Source organism: Pipistrellus hanaki (genome assembly GCF_964339955.1).
Source record: "Pipistrellus hanaki genome assembly, chromosome: 1".
In the NCBI taxonomy this organism is placed as follows: Eukaryota; Metazoa; Chordata; class Mammalia; order Chiroptera; family Vespertilionidae; genus Pipistrellus; species Pipistrellus hanaki.
This window is the reverse complement of record NC_140503.1, coordinates 71,526,609-71,542,029: the sequence shown is the minus strand read 5'-3', so window position 1 is coordinate 71,542,029 and position 15,421 is coordinate 71,526,609.

Below are 15,421 nucleotides of genomic sequence, written 5' to 3'. Positions count from 1 at the left end.
TGCCTCAATGAAGCTGAGCTTCATCTGATCTTATGCTGGTGGATACACACATCAAAGTGTGGGAAAGAGGTTACTCCTTTATTTGGTGTTAAAAAGAAAAAAGACATTAGACCAGAGGCTCATACTTATAATCAGCCTGGAACACATCTCACTAATTATTTCATCAGTGCAAATGAATACAGGCCATAATTTTCAGTCCTATCTAGTATGGCTCAGTGGATAGAGGGTCAGTCTGCAGACAAAGAGACCTGGGTTTGATTCTGGTCAAGACCAGGTACCTTTTTGTAGGCTCCTCCCCGGCCTAGGCACTGATCAGGGTACATGCAGGAGGCCACCAATCAGTGTGTTTCACATCCATGTTTCTCTATGCCTTTCCCTCTCTCTTCCACTTGCCATAAAAATCAATGGAAAAATATCCACAGATGAGGATTAACAAAAATAAATAAATAAATAAATAAATAAATAAATAAATAAATAAAATGAAACAACATGAAAATGTCTTTGTCCACTTTGCTCTTTATCCTTCTATACAGACAAAAAAAAATTAATGTGATGAGAAAATACTAGCCAAAAGCAGAGTTATAGTTACTAGAATGTTCACACCAATTTTGTGGTGATGGGGAAAGAGCAACCACCCAGGCACCTGGGATGGGAAAACCATGGACCCAGCAGGGAGGGGGCATAAATGCTCTTGTATGGTCTGCAAGAGCCAAGCAACAGTTGCAGTTGGCAATCTGACCTGTCTGGTTTGTTATCCTCTCCTGTATTCTATGAAAACAGAAAGTCTATTAAAGTCTGTCCTGAACTATTCTGCCGTGCCTGACACCATCAATGGAAGCTTCCCAAAAGAGATTTCCATCCCCCATTTGTATAAAACACATACATCACCACAACCTTGTTTCAGTCTAACTGGTACAAATACTAGTATATACGCTTTTGGTATCTCAGCAGTCTTCAGTAATCTACCAGTGCAGGTTTGGGTTCTTGCTGCAAGTGCCTGGAGAGATAGATGTACAAGACTGGATCGCTGAGCTGGTTGATGGTGATGTGCAGGGAGCATGGTGGTTTGATCCAGAATTGCTGTGCATCTTCCATTAGATTTTTGTGTCTCGCTATAAGTCATGATTATCAGGAAAACAGGACTCCTCCCAGTGACCTGTTTGTACCACCTTAAGTTGTAAAAGGGACCCACTGAATAATTGCACTGAATTGTGCAATTGTCTTCCCCCCCCCCCCCACCCCCCAGAGGATGAGCAGGGATGAAGGATCCTTTTCCACTTGGTTTTAGCCACTCACCCCTATTCAGAAAGCAAAGTGATATTTGAAAGATAGGCCTTTCATTCTTAATTTGCGCCCTTCCCTTCTTCCCACAATGAATTCCAGGTGAACTATAAAATGGCCCTATTTTCTTCCCTCTTTCAAACCTTTGCAGCAAATGCAAAGAAAATACTACTTGGTAGGAACTCCTGTGTGAACCTGGCTAAAACTCTTTATTAACTTATGAAAACATGCTCAAAGTCACTAATTATCCAAGAGATGCAAATCAAAACAACAATGCAGTACCATCTCACACCTGTCAGAATGGCCAACATCAACAAATCAACAAAAGGACAAGTGTTGGCTAGGTTGCAGAGAAAAAGGAACCCTTGTGCACTGCTGGTGGGAATGCAGGCTGGTGCAACCACTGTGGAGAACAGTGTGGAGTTTCCTCAAAAAACTGAAAATGGAACTCCCATTTGACCCAGTAACCCCACTCTTAGGAATATATCCCAAGAAGCTAGAAACACCAATCAGAAAGGATATATGCACCCCTATGTTCATAGCAGCACAATCTATAATAGCTAGAATTTGGAAACAGCTTAGGTGCCCGTCAGCAGATGATTGGATCCAAAAACTATGGTACATCTACACAATGGAATACTATGCTGCCATAATAAAGAAGGAATTCTCATCATTTGCAGCAACCTGGATGGAATTGGAGAACATCATGGAGAGTGAAATAAGCCAGTCAATGAAAGAGAAACACCACATGACCTCACTCATTTATGGATAATAAAAAACATTATAAACTGATAAACCAAAAGATAGATATAGAGACAGTAAAGCAACAAGCAGACTGTCAAATTACAGCAGATAGGGTAGTAAGATCTGGGGGAGATAATAGATCAACCGAAGGACTTGTATACATGCATATAAGTACAACCAATGGACACAAAACTCTGGGGAGGGAGGGTTTGTATGGGAGGAGGGGGGCAATGTTAAAATATGTACACAGATAATAATTTAATAAAAAATGTAAAAAAATAAAACTACAAATTATTTAGTTAAAAAATAAATAAATAAAGTGGAAAGTTATATACCCCAATATAGAACAGTGACTGATGTTTATTACGTGATTACTAAATATTTTAAAAATTAAACAGAAATAAACAGTCTTTTATTGAGGCTTTACTAATACATAAAATATAGTATTCCTTGATTTTAAAAGTATACCAATTATAAATAATAATATTTTTTATGAAAGCTTTTCACGGGGAAAAAAGTCCACTGTCTTATCAATAGTCAAATATTTCTGAATTTCATATAATACTGGTTTGGCGGTGATGTACTCCTTTAGCTTTTTCTTATCTATGAAGCTCTTTATCTGTCCTTCAATTCTGAATGATAGCTTTGCTGGGTAGAGTAATCTTGGTTGTAGGTTCTTGCTATTCATCACTTTGAATATTTCTTGCTCCTCCAGTCTGGCCTGAATAGTTTCTGTTGAGAAATCACCTGACAATCCTATCGGTGCTCCCTTGTAGATAACTGTTTTTCTCTTGCTGCTTGTAAAATTCTCTCTTTGTCTTTTGCTCTTGGCATTTTAATTATGATGTGTCTTGGTGTGGTCCTCTTTGGATTCCTTTTGTTTGGGGTTCTGTGTGCTTCTTGGACTTGTAAGTCTATTTCTTTCACCAGGTGGGGTAGTTTTCTGACATTATTTCTTCAAATAGGTTTTCAGTGTCTTGCTCTCTCTCTTCTTCTGACATCCCCATAATTCTGATGTTGGTACACTTGAAGTTGTCCCAGAGGCTTCTTACACTATCTTCAACTTTCTGGATTCTCTTCTCTTCTTGCTTCTCCAGAAGAGTGTCCTTTGCCTCTTTGTATTCCAAATCTTTGACTTGATTTTTGCATTCTTCTAGTCTGCTGTTGGGTCTCTGTATAATATTTTTTTTATTTCAGTCAGAGTATGTTTAATTTCTGGTTGGTTTAATTTCTTTTTCATATCTTCAAGGGTTTCATTAAATTTATAAGCCTTTGCTAGGAAATTCTTGAAAAACCTTATAACTGTGGTTTTGAACTCTATATCCAGTCTTTTGTTTTCCTCCATTTCTTTTGTTTGAGATCTGTTTTCTTTTCTTGGCATTTTTGCTGCTTCCCTGAGTTGGTAAGGTAGCTTTGTGGGTCTGAGTGTCCTATATGATTCAATGGGTCAGCCTCCCAGTTGCCTGTTGTGGACCCTCTTGGTGCACCCCTTTGTGGACTGTGTGTACACCCTTGTTGTAGTTAAGTCTCAATTGTTGTTGGTGTCACTGGGAGGAATTGACCTCCATGCCAATTGGCTGTGAGGACTCACTGTGTCTATAATGGAAGAATTGCTGTGCTGTAGACATACTTATTGAGTAGGACTTGTTCCACTGGGGCTTTGGTGCTCACTGAGTCTGTCTCTTGAATGTGTCCCTTATGAGAGTAGTTGAAATCTGGTGTTGTCTCACACCAACCACTAGGTACACTAGTTTCCGGATCTCCAATGGGGTACAGTTCAGCTACTGTCTGAGGCCATCCAGCAGGAGCTACTGCAAGAACTACAGTTTTCTCCTCTTTGCTAGGGATTTGGCGGTTTTGGAGCTGGATCTGCAGTTTATTTCCTTAAGCTGCCACCATACAGGCCATTTATATGCAGCTGTGTGGTGCCTGGGCGGGTTTTTAGAATGTGTTAGGTGGGGCCTCAGGGTGGAGTGGGGCCCCAGGGCAGGGCAGGGTCTCAGGGCATCACAAGGCTGGGGCATGGCAAACAGTGATGGCTCCCATCAGCTCTCTCTGCTTTTTAGTGTTTCCAAGTCCCCAAGCTCCAGTGCATTAAACAGTGATTGCTGTGGGACCTCTGCAAAATAGTCATCCTCACTTTCCAACCCGATGGCCCACAGACCAGCTTCTTCCCATAGGTGTCTGGGTCCCCCATGTGACCCCAGAAACTGGATTTGAAAGTGATCGGGAGCTTGTTTCCCTTCGGGTTGAAAAAAAGCCGTTTGCCCAGTCACCCAAGGAGGCAGTTTTCTTATCCTATGATATAAATCAAGTCACAAATAATCATTTGGAGTATATATATAAAACATATAATGTGTATAAAATATGTTAAACAAGTTGGCTTTTAGTTATAATAGTTTCAGAGTAAATAAAAATCTTCCTGGATCTTGGATATCTTCCTGAGAATTTAGGTAATCTTTCCTATTGTGAAGTTCTGTAGTGTAGGTCCATTTCTCTATAAACTTTATAATGTGGTTTGAAAAACTGAAATCCTGTTGAGTGTGTTATTTTATCATAAATTAATGTGACTTATAAAATATCCTGAGAGTTTTTCAGTAATTTAATCTGTTGTACTTGATATATTTTTATGGGTTACTACCTCAAATTTTTAATTTTGAGCCCAGCCAGTGTTGCTCAGTGGTTGAACATCAATCTATGAACCAGGAGGACAAGGTTTAACTCTTAGGGCACAAGCCTGGTTGCAGGCTCCAGCCCCAAAAGGAGTGTGCAGGAGGCAGCTGACCAATGATTCTTCTCATTGATATCTCTCTCTCTCTCTCCCCCATTCCTCTCTTAAATCAACAAATTTCTATTTAAAAAATTTATTTTGGAAATCACTGGGATAACTTTCAAAAAACAATTATTGTACAAGTGGGTGGCTTTTAGATTTTTCAATATGTGTTGCATTAAGAATTATGTTCATTGTAGTTTTGATTTCATGTATGGAGAAATGTACACTTAAGACCTATGTAACCTTATTAATCATTGTTACCCCCCAAATTTAATAAAAATAAAAGTAGCCTGGCCAATGTTGTTCAGTGGTAAGATTTTGACTCCCAGTCAAGGTATAAGAATGGGTTAGACGCTCGATTCCCAGAAGGGGAAGTGCAGGAGGCAGTCAAGTGTTGATGTTCCTCTCTTATTGATGTTTCTATCTCTCTATCATCTCCCTTTCTTTCTCTCTCTCTAAGAAAATATCAATCAATAAATTTTAAAATAATACAATAAATATAGAAATAAATTAAATTAAATTAAGTTTTGGTAAAAAAATAATTGTGTTCAATTGGTTTTTGTGTAATTCAAGATTAGAAAACAAGTTATTATAATGTCAAATTTACATTAAAACATACAAACATTGCACAGTAAGGTATTATGTATGTGCTAGAAGTTAAACTTTAAATCTAGGTTGAGAATCTATATGCACTAATTAAGAATTGATGCTGTATAGATTCCCTAATTGAGAATTTATACAGAACAGCTTGTCAGCTAACATTATAATCAAGTACTTCCAATTCCTACATATTGATTAACACCTGAGTCAGTGATAATTATGAATAATAAATGCTAGAAATGTGTGTTTTTTATAAAAATGATCTTGCATTTTTCACTTTCAAACTATGACACATTATGATGGACTTTGTCAGTGTGGGAGTAGGGAGGGAAGTTGGGGAAGGGTATGCCCTCCTGGAGAAATTGATTAGAAGACCTCCATCTAGTTCAAATGTGATCTGAATGTAGCACAACATTGATGTTGAAGCACTCCCCAAACTCCACCTACCCTTCCCTTTTGCCTTCGCAGAAAAAAAAGGAAAATCTTCTTGAGAACTCCCAAGGCAGCACAAGGCTGAGTTCTTGAATCACAGAAAGTCCGCTTGTCTCAGAAGGTTTGTGCTCAGCTCCCCCTACAGTCTCAGTCACTGTGTCACTCACAGCACAGAAGTACACAGCAGAGTCGCTCCAGTGGGCTGAGCGTTTCTTCAGGTTGAAAGAGGTTTCATTCTTCCTAAATTCAGCTTCAAAACCTTTTATGCCTTTAACCAGGGGGTTCCCTCCGTAGTAATTGAGGAGAAACTGGAGTCCTTGGTTGGGGTATTGCCGGTACCAGAAGAGATATGGTGAAACAGAATATGAATATTTGCATCTCAGCTCTAGTGGGGCTCCTTCAGAGACAGGGACATGGCCATCAGGCTGGCTGGCTGACTGTGCTCTGGTTCCTCCTGAAACGTCAATGCTGTGTGAGTAAAAGCAGGGTAGACTTGGCCCCAAAGAAAAGGTGCCTCCATTCATTTTCCACTTAGAACATGCTCTCTAATGTGCAAACAGCAAAGGGCATGGAATGTTACTTACTCAGGGCAAAAATCACCTCAAGCACAGGGATGAGTAGCAGGATCATGGCTGAGCAGTGCAAGGGCTGCAGGTCCGGAGCAGGTAAAGAGCTGAGGTCACTGAGCCTTCGGAGGCTAAGTTAGCTAAGCCCCTTACCTTGACAAGGCTTCCTGTTAATGTACTTGGACCTTTTCTGGCCTCTTATTCTCCTTACAAGTTTCTATCTACTCAGACATCAGTGAGGACACCACAGCCAGCTGCAGGAAGGAGGGGCTAAGTACATGGTGATGATTTCGAACAAAAATAAACCTCTTACCTGTGTAACATCGCCCTCTGGGGGCCAGAGACAAGACCAAAGGTTCAAGAAAGCTGACTGGGTTTCTTTCTCATTTCAGAGATGAGATGCCAAAACTGCAGCATGTGTGTTTCTTTCTTCTAGAATCTGTGATGATGTCAACTTCTTTTAAAATATATATATATATATATATATATATATATATATATATATATATATATATATATATATATACATATATATATATATATATGATTTTTTTACCGAGAGAAGGGAGAGGGATAGAGAGTTAGAAACATTGACAAGAGAGAAACATTGATCAGCTGCCTCCTGCACAATCGCTACTTTGGATGTGCCCACAACCAAGGTGCATGCCCTTGACCGCATGGAACCTGCGACCCTTCAGTCCACAGGCTGAAGCTCTGTCCACTGATCCAAACCAGTTAGGGCAGATATCACCTTCTGTAGTAGGTGACGTTAGTCCTAAAATAAATGAGAAATGGGAGTTAAGCAAAAATCAAAAAGTAGCCAAAACCGGTTTGGCTCAGTGGATAGAGAGTCAGCCTGCGGGCTGAAAGGTCCCGAGTTCTATTCCGGTCAAGGGCATGTACCTTGGTTGCAGGCACATCCCCAGTTGTGGGTGTGCAAGAGGCAGCTGGTTGATGTTTCTCTCTCATCAACCTTTCTAACTCTCTATCCCTCTCAGTTCCTCTCTATGTAAAATAAATAAAATATATTTTTAAAAAATCAAAGAGTAACTACCTCATTGATAAATTAGTAACAGAAGACAATACTCTAGACTTGACAATACTGTTGAGAAACTATATTATTTTTTAAAGCCATTCATCAGGTAGAAAGATGAAGATCAACTAACTATTGCCTCAATGTAGCTGAGCTTTATATGGTTTTATGCTGGTGGATACAAGCATCAAAGTGTAGGAAAGAGGTTACTTCTTTATTTTGTGTTAAAAAGAAAAAAGATATTAGAGCAGAGGCTCATACTTATAATCAGCCTGGAACACATCTAATTATTTAATCAATGCAAATTAATAAAGGCCATAATGTTCAGCCCTACCCGGTTGCTGAGTGGTTAAAGGGTCAGCCTGCAATCAAAGGGATCCAGGTTGGATTCCAACAAAAGCAGTTACCTTGGTTGCAGGCTCCTCCCCAGTCCATGCCCTGGTAAGGGTACATGCAGGAGTCAACCAATCAGTGTGTTTCACACTGATGTATCTCTCTGCCTTTCCCTCTCTCTCTTCCACTCTCCCTAAAAATCAACGGAAAAATATCCTCAGTTGAGGATTAACAAAATAAATAATAAATAATAAAATGGTCCCTTTTGCTCTTTATCTTTCTAAACACAAAACAAACAAAAAAAAATAATGTGATTACAAATTACTAGACAAAAGCAGAGTTATAGTTACTAGAATGGTCTCACCAATTTGTAATGGTGGAGAAAGAACAACCACCCAGGCACATGAAATGGGAAAACCTTGGACCAGCAGGGAGAGAGGATAAGTGCTCTTTGTATGGTCTGCTGGAGCCAAGCAACAGCTGCAGTTGGCAATCTGACTTGCTCTGGTTTGTTATTCTCTTCCCCATTTTATGAAAACATAAAGTCTATTAATATGGTCTGTCCTGAACTATTCTGCTGTGCCTGACACCATCAACGGAAGCTTCCCAACAGAGATTCCCATCCCCATTAGTATACAAATACATACATCATCACAACCTTGTTTCAGTCAAACTGGTACAAATACTAGTATATGTGCGTCCGGTATCTAAGCAGTCTTGAGTTATGTACCATGAATGAGCACAAAAGTTGCAGATACTCAGTAATGCTGCTCCTATAGCTTACCCAAATTGATGTAATGCTGATTCTAATCGAGTCCAACAGTAAATCCCAAACTGGATTCACCTCTCCCTCTTCAGATTATATGCTTATGTGTGGGGAGACAGAATATCTCTCCATTTGAAAAGGTTGTTGCTTTTTGGTTCTTTTTTGGCAAGTAAAGCAAAGATTAGTATCCCAAATTACTTTGCAAGGACCATAATGATTATATGCTATATCCTGACTGATTGTATCCTGGAACTTATTCACAGTTGATGAATTCTGAGATGCTAGGAGGCATGGTTGGAGTTAATGCTACAGATTGATCTCATCCTGCTGCTTAGAGTCTCCGAATAGTAGCTTCAATTAAATGTGATTTGAGACTAATAGAATAGATCTAGTCTCAGTCTCTGTCAGTCAGATTAATCAGAATAGCTGACAGAGTTTCATACTCACAAGAAAAGTTTCTAGAAACTAGCAATATGAAGATACCTTGGAGTAGATTGCAAGTCTCTCGAAGTGCTTGCTGGGTATAGCAATAATGTAAGGCTGTGGCCTCTCAACCTGAAACCATTTCTCAGGGTTGTGCTTGCAACATGCAACACTGAGGGATGAGGTAATGTCTTCTCTGAGACAAAGAGCAAGCTTACTACTTACTAAAGAAAATGCAGTGAATTCCCTAAGCTCGGTGTTTTTTATCTATGACACAATCCTGCTGCACTAATATCATCTATCTGTACCCATTAGACAACCCCATGAGACTTAAGGGCAAGTGATACATGTCGATGGCCATGCTCCCTGCTATGCCATCCTATATAATCCTATATAATAAAAGCATAATATGCTAAGTGTCTGAAAAATCAGTTGACTGTTCAGTCAAGCATTCGACCAGTAGCTATGCTGTGTACTGACCACCAGAAGGCAGGCTCTGCAATGGTAGGTTAACTTGCTGCTGGGGTTCAGCTGATGAGGACTGTTCAAGAGGGCCCAACATCCCCTGTAGCCCTCCTAAGGTACCTCCTCGGATGAACAACCCCCATTGGCCCTGATTGCTGGCCAGGTTGAGGGACCCTCACCCATGCACAAATACGTGGACCGGGTATCTGGTAAGTAATGAAAGCCTTTGTCTCTGACCCAGGAGTCTTGTGTCTTTACTGACAGCATCAAAGAAAACACACACAAAAAAAAACCCACAACCATTTATTATCTTGTAAGAAGGACAAGATCATTCTGACACTTTCATTGATACTACAATAAAGACTTTACTCTTGAGAAATATAATTATTCCAAAATTGGTCCAGAATGAGCTTGTTTTGAAGGATGTAATGTCTAGTCCCATATGAGATTTAACTATCATTTCTAATTAAATGCTTGAGCAATTTTCTGATATACATTAGTGAAATAAAAACTACTGGAGGATCAGTGTTACATACCTAAATTATTATTAATTGTGAAAGTTACGTGATAACAAGTAGATAGATAATAAAAAGTAGAATAATTATGAACTAGTCCTTGAATCATAATAATGATCTTTAATCCAAATTTAAAAAATCAAATCTCCTATAAAATGTCTCTACCAAGACTAATTATTTAAATATGTTTACTAAGGAGATTTTTTTGCAGTAATTTCATATAATAAAAGGCTAATATGCAAATTGTCCCCTCAAGGGTTCAAACAGCAGACCAGGAGTTTTATTGCTCACTATGATGTGCACTGACCACAGGGGGCAGCATAGAACATGGCAGGAGACCGGCAATAGGGGTGCGGGGGGAGACACTGAGGGAGTGAGGAAAGGAGGAATGGGGAGGCTGGGAGACTGGGAACTACACAGTGTTGGTGCATGGGCAGCGGGGAAAGGAGGAGGTGGGAGGCCAGGAGGCAGGTAACCTGAGCAGCCCTGATTGCAGGACAGGCCTAAGGACCGTACCTGTGCACCAATTTTGTGTACTGGAACTCTAGTTTGAAATAAAACATTGACATGTGCTCATAATTATTTGACTTGAAGTTAACTTTTATATTTTTCAAAGTCTTCTGGATATGTCTTTTTTCCTTTTATATAGCTCACTGTGGGATTACTAGCCTTCAAGTTGAGTTCATTCAGCTTACACCTGTAAAGTGATGTCGGTTGAGTGAGGACAGGCTGAGACCCTGAGTGGGTATAATTATTTGACAGAGCCCACCGAGTAAAGGAAGGTTAAGATCTGAGTCTGAAGGTAAAAGCCAAGAGAAATGAATTGTACCACATACCCAACCAAGGAGAACATACACTAAGTTGAGTTACTAAGGTGGGAATGAGGAGAAGGAAAAAGGGAGAGAGAGCACAGGGCCAAGAAACTCCATTCAGTAGATATTTCTCAGCTGACTACTATAAGCCAGTCACTACTCTATGCACTAAGGATAAAGTAATGAACATAAACAATCAATGGAAAAATATACTCTGGTGAGGATTAACAACAACAAAAAACTGTCAAAAGAGATAAAGTCATATATATGCCTAAGTAACCATTTGACCGGTAGCAATGACATGCACTGATCACTAGGGGGAGCACTCAACGCATAGGCTTGGAAACGTGAAAAAGACTGATGAATCTCAGAAGGAAGGGAAGAAGGGGAAGGGTGAAGAGATTAACCAAATACCTTGTATACATACTAAAGGCCTGATGCACAAAATTTGCGCACAGGGGGGTCTCTCAGCCTAGCCTGAACCCACTTGCCACCTGGGACCCCTCAGAGGATTTCGAACTGCTGGTTTAGGCCCAATTGGCAGTTGGACATTCCTCTAACAATCTGGGACCCCTCACTGCTAACCGTCTGCTTACTCCTTACCACTTGGCTCACTGCTACTTAGCATTGCTGCAGAAGTGGGAGCCCAGCTCCTGGCTGAGCGGCACTCCTGCTGTTGGAGCACACTGACCACCAGGGTCAGGTCCAGTATTAAGCATCTGCCCCCTGGTGGTCAGTGTGTGTCATAGCAACCCGTCGTTCTGATTGTTCTGCTATAAGGACCACTAGGCTTTCATGGATATATCTCAGAGGCCCATGCACAGATTTGTACACCCATAGAGATCAGGCCATAACTGGCAGTCTGACATCTCCAAAGGGGTCCTGGATTATAAGAGGTCGTAGGCCAGACCAAGGGACCCCACCTTAATGAATCTGTGTCCCATTATAATGAATCTGTGCCCCAGGCCTCTAGTTACATAATAATAAATGGTTCAATTAATCATGAGGATATAATCATTATAAATGTATATGTATCTAATATCAGAGTTTCTAATATATAAAAAATATATTTCTTTCAGCCAGAAAATTTAGATTTGCCAGTCCCCAAAATTCCATGAGCTAATTCCTTAATATCTTTCTCTCTTTCCACTCACAGGCCTACACACACACACACACACACACACACACACACACACACAAACTATTGATCCTACTGGTTCTGTTTCTCTGGAGAACTCTAATATAGAGAGTTATTTTAAAAAACAGAGAGATTTTATATTCAAAAATCATAGCCTTAAATTTGTATACACGTAAATAATATAGATTCATTCTGTATAGGTTTAAATACTCTTGTGAATATTGTTATATTTCACAATAAAATTGTTTTAAGTGTCGATAGTAATAATATTGTAGCCAATAGAAATGGTTGATAGTAATAATATTATAGCCCATAGAAATTAAAGCCCAGAGATACATACATCCGGAAGGGTAAAACCACAGAATCAGCCCAGAAAATTTGAGAGAGACAAAACTGAAAGGAGAGAGGGTAGAAGAGAGGAAGAATGAGAAAGAATGTCAGTACAACAGAACTCTGCATACCTATTCTTCCTATATCAAGAGCACTACATATGAATACAACCATTTATCGACAACACCTTCAGAGAGGCAATAATAGTTACTGCAATGGCTATTTACAAACTTCACCAAGAAATCTATGTTGTACCAAATTCAAAAATTCTACCCCAGCCGAAAACCAGTTTGGCTCAGTGGTAGAGCGTTGGTCTGCATACTGAAGGGTCCCGGGTTCGATTCTGGTCAAGGGCATGTACCTTGGTTGCAGGCACATCCCTGGTAGGGGGTATGCAAGAGGCAGCTGTTCAATGTTTCTCTCTCATCGACATTTCTAGCTCTCTATCCCTCTCCCTTCCTCTCTGTAAAAAAATCAATAGAAATATATTTTAAAAGAAATTTCTACCCCAAAGCAATGGCAGGACACAAATCACTGAGGCAGCAGCAGATTTCAAGGCATTCAAGTATGTAGCACTCTTCCAAACTCTAAATCCAAGTTTTCTCTATTTAATTCCTTGCCTATGAGAACTCAGAAGTTACAACGTTGTCTTTGTTCTCCAAAATTCTTTTTCTACTTCCCATTGTGATGTGAAGTATCTGTGAGCATGTTGTCAGCTATTTAGTCTGGGTCTGATCCATCCCAAACAACTCACCAGGTTGGGAAAACAGGCAAATAGTAGACCTTGCCTGAGATGACACCTCACTACACATTTTGTAAAATAATAAATTTATTATTATTCCCTCCTTCTTCCATTCAAATTATTTTCTCAGTATTTATTTCTAGGAACTCTTAGAAGTTGACTAGATATATATTCTTTATAGACCCAGTAAACTGTTGGCATGAAGTAACACTAATATACTACCTAATAAAAGAATGATATGCAAATTAACCATCACTCTGCTATACCCAAAAGCCACTCCTACCAACCACGCCCACCATCCAATCAGAGTTAGGATGCAAATAAACCCAACCAAGATGGCTACCATGAGGGAGGCTTGGGTTTCCCTGGCAATGGAGGAAGCCAAGCTTTCCACCTGCCCTAGCTGGCTCAGGCCTCCACTCAAGGCTACAAAGTTTCAATTATAGAAGGTAAACAAATCCAATCAGAAATGGTGGCAGCCACCAAGTGAGCAGGAGGCTTGGCTCCACTCCAGGCTACAAAGTTTCAATTTTAAATATATTCCAGATAACAGTACATTTCCTTGGGTCACAGGGGGTGTGTGGCTGGAATGCAAACAACAACTTGCCCCTCTCTCAGGCCACCCCATGCCCCAAGAGAACCCCACCCTGATCTGGGACACCCTTCAGGGCAAACCAGCTTACCCCCACCCATGCACCAGGCCTCTATCCTATCTAATGAAAGAGTAATATAGATTGCCCATCACTCTGTCACACAATATGGCTTCCCCCATGTGGACATAAGATGGCCAGGAGGGGAGGGCAATTGAAAGGGACTAGGCCTGCAAGGGAGGGCAGTTGAGAGGGACCAGACCTGCAAAGGAAAGCTGTTGGAGGCAATCAACCCTACAGAAGAAGGTAGTTATGGGTGACCACACCGGCATAGGAGGGAAGTTGTGGGCAACCAGGCAGGCAGGGGAGCATTTAGACATTAATTAGGCTGGCATGAGAGTGGTTAGGGTGATCAGGTTGGCAGGCAGAAGCAGTTAGGGGCAATCAGGAAGGCAGGCAGGTGAGCAATTGGGAGCCGGCAGTCCGGGATTGTGACTTTGTTGTCACACTGCCTGCCTTCCTATGCAGTGAGACATCCATAGAGGGGTCCCTGATTGGAGAGGGTGCAAGCTGGGCTAAGGGACATCCCTCTGCCCCCGTGCAGGAATTTTATGCCCCAGATCACTAGTTAAAGTATAAATTTTGTATGAAAAAACAGCCCAGCAGGTGTTTCTCATCCCATACACCAAGAGATAATTGGTTTGATTCTTGGTCAGGGCACATACCTGGGTTGCTGGACTGATGCCCAGTTGGGGATTAAGGGGTCCAGGAAGAAGCCCATTGACATTTCTTTCATCATCGTTGTTTCCATCTCTTTCTCCATTTCTCTCTCCAAAATAAAATAAAATAGTAATTAAAAATGCTTAAGTTGAAAATCTTAATAAAAAACAATGAAGAATGGGGAAAATGGACAAAGATAACCTTTAAAATCAATGACAAAAAATGACTTACTCAAGAATGGATATTGAACCTGGGTACATGCCTCAAAATAAAGATGAGAGAGAATCATCAATCAACTGCCTCTTGCACACCCCCTACTGGGGATGTGCCTGCAACCAAGGTACATGCCCTTGACCGGAATTGAACCTGGGACCTTTCAGTCCTCAGGCTGATGCTTTATCCACTAAACTAAACCAGTTTCAGCATATTTTTCCTAAAATATTATTCAAAATTTAATAAATATTTATAATGCACTAGAGGCCCCGTGCATGAAATTCATGCACAGGGTAGGAGTCCCTCAGCCAAGGCTGCACCCTTTCTATTATAATCTGGGACCCCTCTGACGGCCAATCCCACAGAGATCAGGCCTAAACCAGCAGTCAGACATCTCTCTCACAATCTGGGACTGTTGGCTCCCAACCACTCTCTGCCAGCCTGATCAATACCTAACTGCTCCTTTGCTGGCCTAATCACCCCCAACAGCCCTCTTCAACAGCCTGGACCCCTCAAGTGCCCTTCCCTGCTAACCCAGTCACCCCTAACTGCCCTCTCCTGCCGGACATCTTGTGACCACATGGGGGTGGCAATTTGTGCAAGGGCCTTACAGTCAATATGCATATTATCTCTTCATTATAAAGGATACTATATTTTTCTATTTTAATTATTTTGGCTTTCTGACATATTGGGATACTTTGGTTTCTTCAATGATTAACTGCCAATTTTCTGTTGGTCTTGAGAAGTAGCCATTGCTTATGATAAAGCCACTGGAAGAGAGCATGGGTAGTCTGTTACTTGTGTAATTTCTCATTCACTCCTTCTATTTTCATTCTCTATTCCTCAAATGCCCTCAAAACACACACACACACACACGCACACACACACACACACACACACACACACAGCACCATCTACCTAAATTATTGAAATGTTATTAGTGCT